The sequence below is a fragment of the Plectropomus leopardus genome, chromosome 15 (assembly GCF_008729295.1).
Source record: "Plectropomus leopardus isolate mb chromosome 15, YSFRI_Pleo_2.0, whole genome shotgun sequence".
NCBI lineage: Eukaryota > Metazoa > Chordata > Actinopteri > Perciformes > Serranidae > Plectropomus > Plectropomus leopardus.
This window is the reverse complement of record NC_056477.1, coordinates 11,766,954-11,785,800: the sequence shown is the minus strand read 5'-3', so window position 1 is coordinate 11,785,800 and position 18,847 is coordinate 11,766,954. Positions and strand designations below refer to the sequence as shown.

Here is an 18,847-nt window from a genome sequence, read left to right as displayed (position 1 = left end):
TCTCAGTCTGTCAGATAATGATAAATGGAGCCACTGCACTTCTAGGAAACAACAGTACCAATCAAACGTTTCTTTTCTTAGTCTCGCTGTTGTAAACTTTCTTCCTGCTCTCAGCTAAGCTGTGCAGGTCTCCCACCAGCTTACAATAGGCAGGTGTGATTTGCGACTGGTCTACATTATCTGGCAGAAGACTGCAATTTCAGCAGAGTTGTTTAAGCGGCTTGGACAGATGTGCAGTAAGGATTAGATCACCTTTGATCCAAACATGTACAATCAATCATCACAGTGCTTTACTTCATATAGTTTTCTGGATTATTATCAAGCTTAATATTATCTTTGTGAGACACTGACAACGACTTCAGATAGGCTTTAACAACTGTAAATTGTATTCCCTGGCTGTCACAACACCTCTTCAGAAAACTGCTAATTGGGAAGACTCAGCCTATTCTCAGTAGCCAAGGAGGGGGGGAAAGAAAGATAAAGAAAAGAAGAAAAGTGCGAGACTTCGACGTCCCAGGCTCGACTGTCATAGCACAACGTACCGCTGCTCCTCAGAGATTTGCCTCTGTGAAAAGCAAACACAAAGGCTTGCAGACTCCTCAGTTGAGTTTTATCGGAGGTGTGAGAGAAGAGAGAGTTGTCAAGGCCATCAGAAATGTATTCACAAACCCGATGTAGGTTCAAATTAATCCTTGTGAGGAGACGGGCTGTGACGTCAATACCCTATTTATGGAAGCATCAGCATTAGGTGTTGGGGTGATGACACTGATACTTTATTTAACTGCATGACCTCATCATTATCCAGCTTCATTCCCTACGATTGTTGTGAAAGACTGAAATAAGAAACATGTCACAAATGAGGTGCAAGCATCTCACATGGGAGTCTATCAGAGTTCAGTGGCTTCTCAGAACATTTTTGATGTGACAGCATTGGAAATATTGCTGGCATCAAAGCTGCAAATTTTGGGGCGAACTCTTCCTAATGATGGATTTCAATAATTTCTGCAAATTCCATGGTCCATATTTGTGGACACTAAAATTATACAGAAGCACATGTGACATGAAAAGTGAGCCTTTCAGTGTGTCTCTAAGTAACAAATACATAAAGATTCATCCATTTCTATTTGGTATTTCAAAGATATCTTCATAAAATCCAGACACCTGTTAGCTGCACGTTTTTGGAGAAGGTTGCAATGTGACTTTGAAGTAGTCATTTGCCCCTGCAGTGAAAACCTTAGTATTTTTTCCAGTTGCAGGAAATGCACTCTCAAAAAGAAGTTTTAAAAGTTAGCATATATGTTACCTTTTATTGGATACAGCCAAACAAGAATCAAATGTCAGAGAAGAACAAGGACAAGATTTTACATGCCGATATGTTTTATGAATGGAGATGGAAGGTCCAGAAGGGGTTACCCTCTGAACGCACCCAAAATATTCCCATTTTTGGCTATGGGGAAACTGTTTTCAAAGTTTTAATGTGAAATGAAATAATTAAAGACAACATGTCTAAACTCTCCATTCTGAAAGGAGCTGAAACTTTTATGAGCACCATCCAGTTTTCTTGAAGCCTGACGTAGGAAGCCAAGCCTTCTCTGTGGCACACTTTTCAGACGGTATAAATAAAATATGACGTTCACATGGGTGTGCTTAAGCAACAAAAAGAAACGCTGTCTGGGTTGTTCAACTATGATTTCAAATAGATCTTTTGTGGAGAAAAAAAAGGACACACAAACAAAGTCACTTTTAAAGTATGTCTTTTCACAATCAAAGCATCTGTGAGTATATTGTTGGGTATTAAAAGAATCAATCAAAAGGGAGATTTCTTAAGGTTCTGATCTCATTATTTTTGTTATTTAGAGCCCTAACGATGGTTTAATTGTGTTGTGATGCAGTCAGGTTTGATTCATTTGTTTGTTAGATTTCAGGCCCATGGTGGCTTTAATAGTCATTTAAAGATGGGTTACCCATTATTTTGGCTCATAAAGGTATCACTCACAGCAGCTGTCACACACTGTAAGTCATAAAGACAACAGACAATAACGAGGCTAACACAATGTTGATTCGATGCCATTTAAAGACCAAATTACAAAGTCAAGGTGAGTTTGCCTTTGTGTGTGACATCTGCATGGGTGACATCGATAAGACTGCTTCATCTTCATTATTCCTACATTACATAGTGATTGGTCTGTCTAATTAAAATATGAAAACAACAGCCCCTCCATCTTGCATTGTTAGGGGAATATTTTGGTCCCTTTTAAAACAAAATGGGGTTAAAAATGGAACATATGCATAATCCCAAAAAAATTCTAACAATATCTGGCCAAAGCTGGGGACAATGAATTTACAGCTGCGAATATGTTGGGTTTTTTTTCAATGGTAAATGCAACCATATAGTAGTTTAATCATTCACTCAGTCTCACACACACACGCACGCACGCGCGCGCACACGCACACACACACACACACACACACACACCAAGGTTATTATAATTAACTAAAACTACATATGACTGCTTTTTTAGTTAAATACAAATAGACTTTAGAAGAAACTTTGCAAGCAGTGCATAAATCTTGCCACTGGCAAATACTCCCTTTATTATGATTAAAAAAGACAATAATAAATAAATTAAAACTAAAATTTAAACAAACAACAACAACAACAACAACAACAAAATTACAAAATAAAAGCTAAAGTGAAATGAGCAAACCCACTCTGGAAACTGATACTAAACTGAACTGAAATTAATAAAAAATAGACATTTATGAAAAAATATAAAAATACAAAAATAGACACACAGCAATGGCAGCAAGATACCATGTCAGCATTGTTCCCAGGTACACTCAACACATGGACAGGAGAAGCTGAGCCACAGATGCCTCACTGGTTCTTTAGCCACACTAATGACATGGCATGGTTGTAGCAATGGTAGGTCATACACATTGATCATACACATTGATTCGCGCCTTAATTGTCTTAATGACTGTTGGATCCTTTAATGCCACTATTAGGTGTAATTTTTTTTCTTTGTGAGATGTCTTTTTGGATGAATTGCCATTAAATTTGTTTAAAGACTCATGTCCCACTTTAGAATATGACAACTTTAGTGATCTATGACTCTTCCTCTATTGCCATCATCAGGTCAAAATCAAAATGTATTTATTTCCAATGCTTTAGTGTATGACAACATTAGCAATTAGCTAAACGCACCACTGTGCTGACATACAGCCTCACATAGCTTCTGGCATAGCTGAAGACTCTTAGTGCGCATTCATATTTGGATTGGTTCGTAATGTGCCTGTACAATTGCCACCCCCCTTAATCGCCACTCAGCTTTTACATTAGTAATGTTCTGTCCATACCCGAGTACACCTGCATCATCATCTATGCGACATTTGTTTATGTTGTGGCCACAGTATAGAAAAGAGCTCCAAGTGCAAGATCAAAAGCCCATAAAAAGGAGTAAATCTCCATATTATGACCACTATTGTTTATATTTTGGGGACAAGAATGACATTCTTGCCTGCCTTCATACTTTGACATTCATGGCTATGCAGTTCAGAGGGTGAGACCAGTATGTCCTGCACACATATGCAGCTCACAGAGAGGGCCAACAGGATTAAGAAAGATTTTTGCAACTGTACTCGCCGACTGCTATGCGGATTAAATAGTGGTTTTACTTTCATATTTTGTTACATTTGGTTTTCCCTATCTGATGCAAACTGTGCCCAAGAATAAAGTACATATGAACTGTACTGAAGACCACCTTGTTTCACGTCCTTTCTGCACTCAAAACGTATTGCTTTCGAAAATGATCCATGAGGCAATTATGCTTTTCTCTAAATTGTATTCAGCTAAAAAATAGATACAACACATTTCTAGGTGACAGGGTTGATTTTTAAATGGAGGCCACTTTTACACTGCTGAGTTCATGTAGCCTGTTTCAGACTCTACATGGGATACTATCTCCATGAGGAACAGAGCATTGTTTTTGGTGATACTCTATGTATTTTAAATTTTTTTTTCTCCACCTTTAACCTATGGAGCTGTGTGGCGTTTGGGCACCACTGGGGAACCTACTCTATGTGTTCACATTTTTTAATGCCTCTGAGGAGCAATGGGGAGACTTGGCTCATTAAAAATGAATGTATCAGAGGTAAAAAAAAAATCAATGGTTACAACAATGGAATACATTTAGTGTGGACCCTGCAGTGACATCAGGGACATCTCAGTCAGCAGCGATATGATGAACTCATTAAAATGATTGAAGTTGGTCTTCAAAAAGCTGCAGTTCAAATCCCAGGACAGCTGGCTAACATGAATCACAGCCAAGATACTGAAGCCATGACCTTAATTCTTTCATCTAATCGTGTTGCTCTTTAATAATGACAATGACAACCAAGTGCACCAGGTATAACACCCAACCCTCAGCTATATTTCATGAACCAAAAGGGCTTTCATTTCCATCTATTGCATTCATTACTGTGAATTATGGGTAAAGATCCCCTTGGGTTTCTGTAGAATCTTTTTTTACATCTCTCTTTTTCCTTGGTTTTAGTTTTAGTGCAGTGTTGGAAACTAAAAGGTGAGATAAAGTTAATATTTAACTCATTTCAACAGTATTTTTCTAGCATCAATGAAAAGAAAAGCAGACACAGAGCTACAGCTCACAACGCCAATAAAAGCCCAGCGTGTAAAAACAGGCTTTCAGATGTCGATTAAAAACAATCCACACTGCTGACCAACTCAAAATCAATAGGAAAGGTCACCCGAGGTCTTGAAATTTCTGTTTTATCAACTTCAACTTCATCATTATTTTCCTGCAGAGAGTCTGGTCTGCTGCCAGGCTTTAAAGCCATAGATGACAGAAATATACCAGTGGTAGAATTATCAACCAGCCGCTGTCAAAAACAAAAATCAGTGTAAATATACAGTTTTGACTGAGAAATAGCCAGTAAACCCTCATCATAACCTTAGAGACCAATTGAAAAGGTCAGAGGTCAAACCATGCATGGTTTAAGAATGCAAAAGAAGCAAAGTACTACTACTACTACTACTACTACTACTACTACTAAGACAGGATCATACAGTTGGGTTTTGAAATTATTGTTGAGATATTTCACACTAAATCACAAATGTCAATGTCATGGTGGTCCCTAGGAAGAGGAGTTGTGGGATCAGCAAAATGTTATGGCAAACCATCTTATAGTTGTGTGTTGTGTTGAGATATTTAAGTCTGGACCAAAGTTGGTGGACTGACGGAGATGGCTCTCCCTGGAAAGGCAGCAGCAAACTGAAACATTTAATCTTTGATTTAAAAGAACTGTGAGTTGGAGTTTTCCTCAAGTTTTCAGAAATGTGGATGAATGCTACTACAAACTGAATGCTGCCTCTCCATGTTTAGTTTTAACTCTAGGGACAGAAAGCAGACATGCCCCAGACAACCTGAGAGGCCTGGATGGTTCATAACAATGCGGTGGATCAGACATGTATTTTGGCCCTAAACCATCCAGTGCTTTAAAAAAATCAATAGCAGTATATCAAAATCAATTTTTTGACAAACAGGAAGACAGTACAAAGATCTGAACAGGAGAGAAGTGCTGTCTTGTGAGGACCCTGGCAGCAGCAGAATTCTGAATAAGCTGCAGCATTTTAGAGAGAGCTATGTCCCAGGTACAAGGTTACAGTGTGTGCTTTTGCATTTGAAAAAAAACAATCCCATGTATAGTTTTTCGACAGCGGAAATACTGTACATTGATAAATTAAAGCCATACATATCTGTAGAGATTGCTGGGACTGTCACAACACTGATAACAAATATCCATGACAGTCACACACCCAACTTTGCCAGCAGTGCATACAGCTGTGACAGGATTCCATTATATGTTGAAATGCTGAAAAATGATAGCATATATTAAAAAAAAAATCTTATTTTGCTGTTGCTTTTCTCACCCTGAAACACAATAGCTAAAACACTGATGCACAGAAATACAGCGCTAATGTCCCAGAGGGCAGGGAGACTTTTCTGAGAGATTGTGATTGAGCTTTCGCTGATAACGCACCTGACAAATCTATTCACAAAGTGGTTTAACTCAGACGTTGTGTTTGGTGAAAAGTACTGCAGAATACATTTTTCTCACAGTAATAATAGCCTCATGGCCACTTCTGTATCCTCTGTATCCTATGAAAAAGCAGTTGTTCAACATCGTGGACAATTCGGCTGCATCAACAAATGCGTCGTGAATAATGAAAACCTTCAGAATATTGATATTGAATGGTTTCACACTTGGTTTAGCAATCCTTTAAACATAAGAAAAAAGTCATTATGCCTATTCTTTCATTTCATCTTGTGAAACACTGTTGCCACAGATGAATTGTATCTAGGAATCTAAACTGTCAGCTGTGGCCAAAGTTAAGTGAAGTTTCAACTCAGGAGACTGTTTTCTGCATTCTGCATTGACGGTCCTATTCTCAATCTTGAAGAGAAAAAAAAGTATGTGACTCCCTCTCTGCTTTCATCTTTAACGCTGCACAGGCAACAGCAGTACACAAGTCAGACTCAATTCGACTACAGAGGCCTGTTAGCACCTCCTCTCTACCAGAAGAGTTCTTGTTGGTCGAAGCATTAAAAACCTGGAGACAGCAACTTGTCTCCAAATGACTCACATTTCAGTGCTGCTACCAGATATCAGCTCAGACTCCAGCTTGATGGGGAGTCCAAAAAAGAAAGTAATTATGTTTTTTTAGAAAAGCTTACTTATCTCACCACTTTGATCCAGACTGAAGTATCTTAAGAGCTATCGGACCTATTGCCATGAAATTTTGTTGCGACATTTATGGTCCTCGGAGGATGAATCCTAATATCATTTTTCAACTTTTCATGTAGCACCAACAGCAGGTCAAATTGTTCACTTTTCAGTAAAACAACTCAATATCTACAATGGGGACTGGCACAAATTTGTACAGACATTCATGGTCCTCAGAGGATGACTGTAGAGATTCCCTGTCTTTTCATGTGGCACTAGTGGGTCAAAATGTTCACTTTTCCAGTATGTTATTTCAATATCTACAAGAGTGATTGGAAAAAAAATTTAAATATTGGCACTACTCACAGGATATATCTTAATGACTTTCTTCATCCCATAACTTTTCATGTAGCACCACCAGCAGGTCACCAGCAAATGTTCACTTTTCTGGTATCTCAGTATCTACAAGATCTGGCTCAAAATTTGTACAGATGTTCACGGTTCTAAGAGAATGAATCTTAATGACTTTGGTAATCCCTCCCTGATAATTCCTTCAGCACCACCAGGAGGTTGACTATTTTGTTTTTTACTCAGATGTCTCACAAATTATTGGATGAATGCTTGTGAAATTTAATCCAGACATTCATGTCCTTCTTAGGATAACCTGTAACACTATTAGTAATCCGTCCATTGAGAATGACTTGAATGAGGTTTTACAGACGTCTGTTTATAATGTTTGCTGAGCAGCAATCCTGGGTGGGGCTAAATAACAAAAAAAAATTAAAGATAGATTCTAACATGCAATATTATATTAATTACAGTAAAACTGCATATATATTTCTTTACAATTGTTAGTTTCATAGTTATGTCCTCATGGTTTAGGTTATTTTTATGATGATTATAAGCTTAGAAAATTCCTATTCATTTTATTACTATCTTGTAGACTGGTTGTCAGTCATTTGAATGTCATCCGTCATTACGGTCTCTGTCAGTTGTCAATGAGCTGTCATATTTCTGTGGCTCAGTCAATGTGATGCATCTTCTGCTGCTTGTGGGTCAGAATAGCCAGAAAAGCATGTTGGCAAACTGCAAAATGTCACTGCATGCAGTAGAACATCCCAGTATTTTTGGCATACTGCATTTGACAAAATATGCATTGGGATATACTAAATTTTTGTCTGGCATACTAAATCGTATGGGTAATGAAAAACACAAATAGTTTTATAAAATCAGAGACATGAAAGAGGGCAAATGTAACAAAAGTCAAGTCAGCTACAACAGACTAAATACTTTCTTAACGGTTGTCCCCACTTGACACCCAACAGTGAAAAATGTTGCCATGATTATGGCTCCTTGAAAAGTACCAGTCTGATGAGGGGCCACAAAGACAGCATTGAATAAAAGGTTAGACAAGCCATTTGTGTCCGTGTCCCCTCCTCACTAAACACAACCCAGAGCCAAATGGTTCTGCTACAGTCATATAATGTCTTCTTGCACGATGAAAACTCTCGAGTATCTGATGATAACAACATCAAGAGCCACCAGGGGATCAAGTTCAGGAGCGAGTTGAACATGTGCTGCCGCCACACATTGTAGTTGAACAGTCTGAACACTCTCCTCAAGGATCTCGGAGAGAAAATAACCAGAAGACAAATGCGCTTAAGTTTTTTTAGTAATTGCCTCTGCAGGAACACCTAATGTAAGAGGGAGACATGTCTTTATTCAAAACGTGGGTGTTGAGAGGACACTGTGCTGCAAACAAGTCTAAAATATTCTCTTTGTTTCAGCTAAAACAATGTCGAAAACAGTTTTTGATCTCCAAGATATGAATCCAAATGACCAGGTGTGTTATGTGAAAAACTCAGCGTGGTATTTCACATCAGAAATACTTTCGTTCCTTTGAAAAAGCCCAGGAAGATCAAACAAATAATTGAGCACCCTGGGGACAATAAAAAGGTAACAAATTGAGCTGTCTGAGAAAACCTGCTTCACACATCCAAGCATTAAATTCCATCTTGACATTGTTTCATATTAGAAAGTTCTTGTATCGCTCTTACGCCTAACTTATATGGCATATCAAAGTATTACAGCTCTCAGAGGAGTGATCATCCACATCATCATCTCAGTCATTAAAAGTCAGTGAAAGTAACTTTTAATGACATGTTCCCTTGTTATTCAACTAGAAATAACTAGAAAATAATTATGTTTTAAAACCCAATGTTAGAAACCATTCACTGACCTAGAAAATATAGAAAGTTTCTCTGCGTGTGTTAAATATTTATCGCAAACTGCTTCTCTTATTACCTACACTAACAAGGTTATGTCTTTGCCTCTTAGTTATTATGTTTTACCAAACATCTCAAAATGTATGAATGGATTTACATGATATTAGTTGGGCAGGTAGGCCTTGAGCCAAAGAACAATTGATTACATTTTGGTCGTGCTCCAGATTTGGGATTTCCACCATTAGACATTTATTGTTTTTAATCCATAACTATGAATTTAAGGCAGATTGAGGCTTGATTCCAAATGCCTAGGGTATGTTTGCAGAGCTGAGGAGTCAATTTAGGTTACGAATGACGCGACAGGAATGATGTCTTTGAGTGGAGCTGTGTGAACGTGCAGGTTCTGGCGGAGCTTTGCTGTCTTTAAGTCCCTCTCAGTTTGATACTACTCCAGTCTGAAGCTTCTATGAGTCTGGGCTTCTGCCAGGTTTAGGGAACTGCAGGACAAGAAAATGATGATCACAGGAGGGGATATGCTTTTAATGCTTTTCATTTTAATGAAGTTTGCTTTCCTTTCTTTACCCTTGCCTCCTGATTCTTTGCAGAAGTAGTAATTGCCTTACAGGGATTCTGAGGCAGCGCAGTACTCTGTGAGACGCTGTCTTAGATATCCATCTATGCCTCTGTTCCTGGGGTAATTAAGGTTCGGAGTCACCTAAGGAGATATTGTGGCTCCTCAAACTAGCTGGCTTTAGCAATCTGTGTCGCAGCGTTGGGGGTAATTCAACGACGGACTAAGCCGGAGTGCTAGAGTTAGAAGAAGTGCCTCATGTCCTCCTGAGTGAACCTGTCTGAGTCCATTGGCATTGTTTGGGATGACAGAGGCATAATTGTTTAAAGAAAGGGGCTATTTTTGTCCGTATTATGGTGCTGCAGAAGGAAATTACACTATATCTGCAACAGCCATTAAGCTACCTAGGGTCATTTTAGGAGTGAGTCCTCTACCATTCAGATATTAATGCTATAGTACTGTCTGTTGTCAGGCAAATTACCTGGCGCACACAGCTAATGAATCCCATTATAGGAGTGAATAGCTTTTTTCCATTTTTTCCCAGATATTGTGTTAACATAATATGCACAGCAGAAATTATAGAAAATGAAAGCTGCGAATTAAGCTATCGGTTATGATAACATCAATAAAGGACAAAATCCATCTATAATTAAGGCAACAGTGCATCCCAGTTGGCTCCATCACAACCACAACAACAGTTAATTGCTTTGTGCCCAAGACAGCCTCTTCAAGTACTTGGGAATATGGTCTGACAGCACCCTACCCTTCCAACATAAAGTGAAACCCCAGTTGGAGCTTTGCCTTTTAGATCAGAGCCATTCTTCTCTTGCTCTGTGGTGAGCGGGGCACGCACTGAGCTCTGGTTAGTGGGTGCAGGGAGCCAAGAGCGGTCCAGCCAGTCAATGAGGGGAGTCTGATTAACATTTTCATCCTATCTGTATGTTTCCGTCGAAGGAGCCGGTGTTGTAAATGACCAAAGAGAACATCTTGAATGACAAGAGCACAACACAAGAATGGCACGCTGCAAAGACTCTTGAATACAAAGACCACAGCCCTGTAGCCCCAAGGGAGAAGCTTTGATTTATTTACAAAACTGTTGGGCTCTGTGATAAGTAACAGCAGCAGAGTCAAACACTGGTGCATGCTCATGTTGTTGCCTACATGAAAGCAGCTCAAGAAACTCTCATCTCCAGCGTGTCTTCCTGACAAGAGGCAGCTCATTTGTCCCAGACTATCTCTGCCAAAGCCATCAGATGATCATCCTTCCACTGCTAGATTAAGGTGATGCGTTACTCATATCAGCCTTTCAAAGGTGTGTGTGATTGGTAACATGTTTTGAGGTGATGCTCACATTTGATGCCAGCGCTTCTGACACGTCGCAGTCACCAGTACAAATGCTTTCCTCTGTGAAATATCTGCTGAAAAATCTCATAACTTGTGCTGCTCTTTTGACTCCTCTTTAGTTTCATCGCCTGCCCCGGCTTGTTGTCAGTGATGAATACCTCATTGAACCACATACAATATTCTTGTCAAGAGCGCTAAATCTGTTTTTTACTTATTGCTTTGTAGGATTCACATCTAGGAACTGGATGCAAGTCTTAACCAAAAAATGTATTTGATCCAATCTTAATAACTCCTTGAAAAGTTCAGCTCATTGCTGCTCATTAGTTTCATTCATGCATTTCAAAGTCATTCGCTGAGCTTATATAACAGTCTATGTCACATGAGTTATTTTTGTCTTTTGTCACATCTGTTACATCAAAATACCTGACATGTTCCCTCATTTGCTGTTAGACATCCTGTTGTAGCCAATTTTTGTGATCATGTCACCCCTTTTCTCTTTGACCTGGAGATGATCCTCCATATATTGAAGTCATGTTTATGCTTAAATACCCATGAATCTGATATTCGGGTAAGGGTTGCTGTGGGGGCAAAAAAGCCATTTGCTATGAAAAATTTAGACTACAAGACATCTTTTGAATTTCTCTGCAAAATGCAGCTGTAGGATGGACTTCTTTGACCTCTGATATGTATAATTTATTATACTTTTCAATAGCTTTTTATAAGAATCTAATAGATCCATGTCACATTTGAATATAAACTATTTTTAGTGATGTTTTGCTATATTTTTCATTTCTGGTCTTGTTTTCTCATTAATCTAGTAATACAAGAGTCTTAAATTGAAACCACTTTCCCCAGCATGTCAACACCACAAATATCTGACTGACGCCTCTCACAGAATCAAAATGAAGTATGTTTTACCCAAATCTGAAGCACGAAACCTCACAGCCCAAAGCTACCAGCCACAGAGTGATGTCCCCTGCCTCCACTGCCCCGAGCTTCTTATTTTCTTGATTTTCCAGATAACTGGTTCAGGCTGTCCAACAACGGAATGAGAGATAGAGCACAAGAGCATTTGTGACAGGGGGAGACACAGGAGGAGAGGTGGCATCTTTTACTGTCATTATGTTTGCAGAGTCCTCACTAGATGGCAGTGTAGTGTAGGAATATTGTTTGACAAGTTTTACCAGACATGGCATCACTTAAGAAACTTTCTCTGAGTGTATGTGTGTGTTGGTATGGCAAAAAAGTGCAATTATAGTTCAAAGTTATAGCTGCAGGGAGGAAGTGTCTGAGCATTTAGATGTTTATTTTAATTACTTGTCTTTGTCTGTTTGTGACCTTTGACCCTGCTGGGTGCACTTTTTGGTTGAGTGGGTGTGGTTCTGTGGCTGCAGAAAGCTCAGGAAATGAATGTTTTATCAGCCTGTGCAAAAACAACAACAACTGCGTAGTGGGGAGGAAAAGAGAAGCATCTAAATTTAACTCATCAGCTGCTGCCAACTCAAATAAAATCATCAGCTGACAGTTTCCTGTTGGTTTCTCTTCCAAACATCTGGATTTTCATTAGATGGGAAAAATCTGGAACATAAATATTATAGATATCATATTATAGAAATCACAGCAGACTCTTTCTGAGCTGAAATCTGCCTACAAATGTAACATATTTTACTGTCTTGATTTTCTTGATGCAATTTTAAGTGCTCTTGTGATTTTGATAAGACAAGCTGCACACAGATTGACCTATCATGGGCGCACATCCCACCCACATACACTCTTTGATCATTTGTCATCATTGTTGAATTGTTGATATACACGTCACAAGGTAACTCGGTGCCTACAGCATTTTATACCATCTCCACAGCACTAGCCTGCCTCTTCAGATGCATGATGTATTCAGGAGGTGCAGTAAAGAGGGAGAGCAGCACATCCTACTCACTCACTGTTGGAGAGTATGTGGGAGGAGGTGATAGTGGGCAAGCTTTCACTGTGTGCAATGTCCTCCTCGACAGCGATATTTAGAAACATGAAGCACGCTCAATATGCAGAGGAAATATATGCCTGGCAGGAGAATGCTGCAGTTTTCCTCCATTTGTGGTTAGAAACAGATTTGCGAGTAATTCCTGCTCAATGAAAGATTTATTTCTTTAAAAAAAATCTAGTTTTGAAGTGATTTAAGGAAATAAGCCAGCATCATAGCAAGGAAAGATTAAGTATATATAGATATATATGTTGGGGGTGGAAGCTTGTCCCTCCCTTTTTCCCTTTTTTTCAGTCCAGTCCCATCTGAAAGCTCGTTCTCCAGAACCTCCTCTGTCAAGTTTCCTTGCTTTCCTGTGAGAATAGGCAGCCGCCGTCACAGAGGAGCCGAGGGAGTTCAGGAGATCAGAGGCAAAGCAGCAGTTGCCTCTCTTCTGGGAAACCAGATGACCCTCTTCAAAGTGATAATGTAAACAGCTAGCAACTGCTGGAATCGTGGGAGTCTGAAGTAAAACCTGAAGAATTCTCCTGCAGGATAACTGTAAAAACGCCCAGCGCTGTAAGTTGAATTCTTTTTGCCTTTTTACCCATTGATGCAGGCGTTCGATGAAGCGAAGAACAAAGCAGATGGGTTATGTGGCACGGTTCAGTTCTGTGATCTGTGAGCTTTGAAGCTTTGGGAGAATAAGAGGTTATTTTCAATGCACTGATAGCAGATAAAGGACACTTTATTGCAGGGATGCTCCAATAGCTTTGCTTGAGGGCCATTTTTGCGAAATGACAGGAGGTCAGGGGCCAGTTACAGCAGCCACATTCATGTTTCTCAGAGATGTTTCAGGACGTTTCTAATATTTCAGGACATTTCTAGGATTTTAGGGACTTTCTAGGATTTAAGGACAATTCTCAGATTTTAGCACATTTCTAGGATTTTAGGACAATTCTAAGATTTCAGCGCATTTATAGGATTTTAGGACACATCTTGGATTTTAGGACATTCCTAGGATTTTAGAACGTTTCGCGGATTTAGGACATTTCTCGGATTTTAGGACTTCTAGAATTTTAAGAAATTTCTCGGATCTTAGGACGATTCTAGTATGTCAGGACATTTCTAGGATTTCAGGGCATTTCTCGGGTTTGAGGACATTTCTAGGAGTTTTGGACATTTCTAGGATTTTAGGATGTTTGCTGTATTTCAAAATGTTTCTAGGATTTTAGGACATTTCTAGGAATTTAGGAGGCTTCTAAGATTTTAGGACAGTAAGGGCTTAGGTAGGACCTCTTATGTTGGGTGCAGGGGAATCCTCCACTGACACCTTATGTATTCTAAAAGTACATAGACAGTTCTCAGTGTGATCACTTCATTTTTTATCATGAATTAGAAAATGGTTGGGGGTACAACCAGCATCCTAAAGGGGGCCAGATTTGGAACATTGGCTATAAATTGAGTATAACTGCTTCATGGTCTATAAGAAAAAAAGTATCATGGATCCTAATGATACTTTCAAAATATTAAGAGATGATGTACACTGTATGGTTCGTGGGTATTTACTTTTTTTGGACTTGATTGTATCTCATTTTACAGCATTTTCTGACTTTAACATTATAGTAGATCATTTATAAACTGGCCTGTCTGCAGCTACTCTGTCAACTCCAGCTGCCGAGGCTTCATACAGCTGCTTTCAATTAATGTCACCCTCCAGAAACATTACTCTGAACAAGCATTTGTTGACTTTAGATGTAGGGCTGGGGCAGAAACAGGATTTCATAATATGCACGCCTGGTGATGTGAGTTATAGACAGCCATAAAACTGAAAAGGCGGGTCATGAACCAAACCCTTTTACCCGTGCAATGGATTGTTCCTGTTTGTGTTTTTTTTACAGTTTTCATTTTATGAATTTTTTGTTAGATTAATTTTTATGATGTCATCATCAGCTCCTCGCTCAGTGAATTTTACAATAAATTGTGTTCTTTTACTACACTAAATTTGGATATTTTCCAGTTTGAAGTAAATATCTTTTTTTTTTGCATAGATGTTAGTGGTCTGCAAGAATTTTACAGCATTACTTAATTGAAAATAAACACTTCATTTTCCCAGAGTGCTGGTTACAACGTGACAACATATGAGGACTCTGCTAGCCAGACCGCTACCTCAGCACTGAGTAAAGTGAACCACACACTAACCACTACATCTCCAACATGGAGGCCATCCAAAGACAACCACAGTAGGGACTACAGCCAGCTCCTCCACTTAGGTAAACAAAGTCTGTCTCTTTCCACACCACTGCAAAGTGTGTGCAAGATTACGTGCGTGTATGTGTGTCCCGATGCGGTTCTACACCCAAAAGCTGTGAAGGCACCGATCCAACTGTAACAATGTAAATTGTTTCAGGTTCAAAGTGTGCTCTGTTGTTGCCACCCACCCTGCTGTGGGAGTGTAGCAGGACCATTTTTAGCAAGTTGTGCAGTGATATATTCTGTGTGAAGATATCAAAACAATGCCATTGTTTTGTAGCAGAAATAAAAAACTCTGTGGTACGAGTTCTCTTCTCTCTCCAACCTTCCCTGTTAGGTGATGCAAAAGCTTGCAAGCTGTGCAAGTTTGGTTTAATGCAAATGTATTTTAATGTACAGTATTCCTGGAAAACTACAGTAGAGAAGCTCTTATTTTCCAGTCAAGGAGATGCAGCAACATCTCTCTATGTTCAGGTATCTTTGATTGTGTTTTAGAAATAGACTTTGTGACATTATGGATGTTTACATGATGCTCTGTGTCATTAAATCATCCAAATACCCATCAAGTAACACAGTATCTTTCGAAAAGAAAGCAGTCTGAACACAGGGTTCATCATCAAATTCAAAGACTTTTAAAGGGCGTTCCACGCTCTATTCCTTTAAATTGAAGGACCCAAGGTGGCATTGTTTTAGACATGGACAAGGTTAATTATTGTTAACTTGCAGCATGCTGTCCCATGTGATGTTCCAGTGGCATGGCTTTTCAAAGTCGCTTTAAACTTTTATTGATTTGCTGCACTCTGCATCGGACAAAGCTATAGCCATGGGTGTTCAAAAGCAAATTTAAAAGCAAATTCCTTTTATATAATAATATTTATAAAAATCATGTACATCTATATAGTATTCTATGCAAATATGCAATAAATGAACATACAGAAATGCAATACATTGTAATACTAGAGCCTAATAATTATGGCACTTGGTAAGTTTATTTAAGCTTGTAATTACATTACAATCATATTTTGGACAGCACTGCAAGGTTATTTTTTTTTTTATCAACGTATAGCTGGGAGACATTTTAAGCATATATAGACTGGGGGAGTTCCCCCCAAATGTATATAATAACTTCTGCCTTATGAATGCCCTGCAGGTCTTAAACAAGCCAGTCTTTGGTGAGCCATGAGTCCTGGAATTTGCATTATCTAGGCATAGCCGAAGGTTCGCTTTACGTTAGTTTTATTGCTTGCTTGCTGCTGTTTAACCTGCATCATTTGACTTCATTGCATGAGTGCATTCACTCTTGATCACATTCAGGTCATTGAGGTCGGACAATGTGCAGGTGTGTTAGGAAGATTACTGGTGAAATTATACTTAAATATCTGGATCTGGAAACAAAAATCAGGCTTCCTAGATTACCATGCTGCCATATGGCTCCAACCAATCGGTATTATATAGCTTGCACTCAATGTCAGGGGTCAGGCTGAGTTGATCAAAAAAGGTGCGCAGCTATGGCCCAAGTATAATTACCAGAAATGGTTGTCAGAGAGTGTGCTGGAAAAACTCTGAAAGGGTTATGGCCAATATTTCAAAGATGTCTGTAGTTGGAAGGGAAATGGTTGTGATTTCAATCTTCTAGGAAATCAATACAGAACGCCTTTGGTTAATGGGAGAATACAATGACCCTTTCCCTTGTGCTCTAATTACAAGGAAGAACAATCAGTCAAGGAGGCAGAATAACTCATGTTATATTTGCTTCTCCTTATTGTATTTCCATGAACTGCTGGAGTTCTGCTCAAGTTGTTTTTTTCATGCATTTTGCAGATAACAGCCTCTTGTCTGTAAAAGTGGACGTTATCTGGCAGCCATTCACTCTTCTTCTAATTCAGCCTCAGACAGGAGACAACATAAGCATTGGTTACCATGGCAACCATGCTGGGAACAGGGCTGAGTCAAAGTTGTCCTTTTTTTCTGCTTCACATCAATCATGATAAAATGTGCATCTGTTGCTCTGAATGTTTGCAGTACTTTCTCAGTGGTGTCAACAGACCTTGATGAGGATTTTAACTGCAAAAAGGTCTTCTTTGCCTATTTTGCATGTGTCAAATAACAAAACTCCACCGAAAGGAGGCTCTGGTATGTCTTATTCTTGTCCTGCAGCACTTTGGTGACAACCTGAGAGTACAGGCTGAATTTAGACCATCGTCTGTCAGCCTGAGACAAGACTGCAGATTCAATAGAAAGAGTTTCTTTTCATTCCTAGATTTTTACAGCAGGAACAAAGTTTATTTGATTTACCTGAGTCATTATAATAATATCCAATGAACCAAAACACTGTCACCAAAAGCCTGGTTTTATGTAATCCGGTATTAATACAAATCATCAGTTATAATGTGTTGAAACTATTATTAATGACCTGAGTATAAAACTGTCAAGAGCTATAAAGGAAACATGGAGAAAAATGAGGCATGAAAAAGGAGTGTTGAGTTCTGTATAGAGCCTGCAATGATTTCTGTGCCAACCTAACCCAATTATCACAGACTTAAAGGTAGACTTAAGAAAATTATAGGAAAAGTAAAAAAAAATAAAATATTTTGACTGGAATTTCACCAGTTTCACACAAAAAGTTTGTATGTCGCAAGGATTACTACTCAGCCTGTGAAAACAGATGTATAATGTCTTACTGGCTCCAATAGAGATTATGTCAAATTTGAGAAAATAACCCAGATGGTGTCATGGTGATGTCATTAGGGTTATCTAATCTTGGGCATTGAACAGCTAATGTTATAAGTTTACAAAGTCTATGTTTCGCAGCGGGGGCATAGGGTTTAAAGATGTATGTTTACCAGGCAGGGATGGCGATTAAAACTATTGCATCATAGGAAGTGTGGGATCCAGCATTTTTGGAGTTTGACCCATACTGGAAACTAGAAGTCAAGATACTGTATCTGACGCTTAATCACCAAACCACTTGGCAATTGGCCTGACAATGATAAGCCTCTGGGGGCAACAGACACAATTTTGGGAGATTTAGTGAAGCCACGGCTGCATAAAGGGAGAGGCAACTGGATACAGCATTGGAGGCAGGCCCCATTCATTCCTATAAAAGTTGCTCAGTGCGGCATAAAGCCAATAAAGTTCAAATGCTGTGTATAAAATTACCTGGATGATCAGCAATTATCCATTAATTATGCACTGCGTGGCCCATAGAGCAGGTGCACTGGGGACTTCTGCTGAGCCAGCTGCTTCCAGTTTAGCGTTCCACCAACTCGGATGGGGATAAAGTGATCAAATTGTGTAGCTCTTCTAGACTTTCCAAATGTTATTCAACTGAACAGATTAAATCCCACTGGTGAAACAAGTCATTTTGCGGGGGTTGAGATGTGGAGAAAATGGAGTAACGCAATATTTTTGAACAAATACATTATTATTGATATTGTAACAATTCTGTACGGCTGACCCTTGGTGCTTTCACAAAATACTTACACAATAAGATTTTGGATATTAATAATTAGTATTGTGGATATAATGACTAAGAAGATAAAGGCAAATAATAACAGTTAAAATAGTCTGGTAAGTTCAGAAAATTACATCACTTTACTGTGATGCAGCCTTTACAAAAGGAAATGAAAGCACTTACAATATTAGGATTTTCAAAATCTAAAACAATATTAAGTCACATATTACTTTATCAATAAATTATTGATACACTGCCAAGCTAGCTAGTGTGTTTTCACACCGACTGTTTCCACGCTA

General features: G+C 38.9%; 1 protein-coding gene across 2 annotated transcripts in view; it reads left to right on the top strand.

Annotated features, from left to right (window-relative positions):
* The first annotated feature begins 13,255 nt into the window (after nucleotides 1-13,255).
* The window catches only part of LOC121954470 (gamma-adducin-like), a 28,183-nt gene continuing 22,591 nt past the window's right edge, over nucleotides 13,256-18,847 (top strand). Inside the window, exons 1-2 of one of the 2 annotated variants that reach the window (XM_042501977.1) lie at nucleotides 13,256-13,420; nucleotides 14,958-15,114. The gene's annotated coding sequence lies outside the window, so the exon portion shown is untranslated. The remainder of the gene's footprint in view (nucleotides 13,421-14,957; nucleotides 15,115-18,847) is intronic. The other variant, XM_042501976.1, reaches the window with a different exon arrangement.